The sequence below is a fragment of the Fukomys damarensis genome, unplaced genomic scaffold (genome assembly GCF_012274545.1).
Source record: "Fukomys damarensis isolate Sample0158 unplaced genomic scaffold, DMR_v1.0_HiC HiC_scaffold_12, whole genome shotgun sequence".
NCBI lineage: Eukaryota > Metazoa > Chordata > Mammalia > Rodentia > Bathyergidae > Fukomys > Fukomys damarensis.
Window position 1 is genome coordinate 15137697 of NW_022900924.1, and position 1383 is coordinate 15139079.

Below are 1383 nucleotides of genomic sequence, written 5' to 3' on the forward strand. Positions count from 1 at the left end.
CCCTCCCTCTCCCCTGTCCCTGTCCCTCCCCCAGCCCCGTTAAAGGCGCCGCTCCCGGACAGTGGGGGCGGGGCCAGCGCGGGTCCCCCACTGGGATGAAGATCACGTGTGGCAGGGGAGAAGCGGGTGCTCCAAACCCGTCTACACCACGCAGGCGCCCGCTCCGTATGGATCAGAGAGCACCGAGGGCGAATTCATTCATTCAGTTCCTCAGCAACCTCTAGGCACCCACTAGGTGGGGTCCCAGGGACCCCGGGCCTCTCCTGAGATGATGTGGGGCCTACAAATGCAGAAATGAAAGCTAGGGTAGCCAGGCACGGTGGTGCAGGCCTGTAATGACGGCTGAGGTAGGAGGCTGAGGCAGGAGGATCACAGGTTCAGAACCAGCCTGTACAAGTTAGCAAGAGGCTGTCTCAAAATAAAAAAGGGCTGGAGATACAGCTCAGTGCAAAGGCTCTGAGTTCAATCTCCAATGCCACAAGAAAGAAAGAAAAAAGAAAGAGGGATGGAGGGCAACGAAAGGCAATCAGGAAGAATTCAACGGCACTGGGATGGAGAAGGCAGGGCTGGGGCTGGAGATATGGGCAGGAGCCAGGGATCTCAGGGGCTTCTGGACCAATTTAGTCTGACCTTCCCTGGCACTAGGGAGCCACAGAAGGCTCTAGGCAGGGGAAGGACATGATAGATTCAGGTCCCATCTCTGCCACCATCTCCCTGGGTGAACCTGAGCTGCTCGTGTCCACCCCTGGCCTCAGTTTCCCTATCTGTAAAATAGAAGGTGAGATCCAGGTGCTCTGTGTCATTCTTGGAGTCCCGGGTTTGATGATTAACTCCTGATTCGAGTTCCAAGTGCACTGCTTGGCTAGGACTCGAGAGAAGGACTCTGGCCAGCCACCCTCCACCCTCGCTGTCACACAGGTGCCGGTGCCAGGCACAGAGGTGGCCCCGGCTGGTGGGAAGGCAAGAGAAGGGCACAGACCTGGTGACGACCACACACCCTCCTGAGGGTGGAGGTCACCGTGGGCGGCCGGGCAGGGTGGCATCTGGGAAGGCTCCCTGGAGGAGCCAGAGCCTCACACACTCAGCGGGACAGGAAGCATGGCCTGCCGGCCTGTACTAGCTGGGCGTCCATCTTCCCCTCCCTTAGAAAGCAGATCTGGGCGTCTGAGTAGGATCTACATGTGTGCATGCATATCAGACTCCCATCTCATGATGTCATTGCTTAGGAAGAAGCTAAGACCAGTGCTAAAGTTTAAAAAATTCCAGTGCTCAAGGAGGCTGAGGCAGGAGGGTCACAAGTTTGAGCCCAGTCTGCTGGGCAGCTTAGTGACCTAGCGAGACCCTGCTCAAAAAAAAAAAAAAAAAAAAAAAAAAAAAAAAACA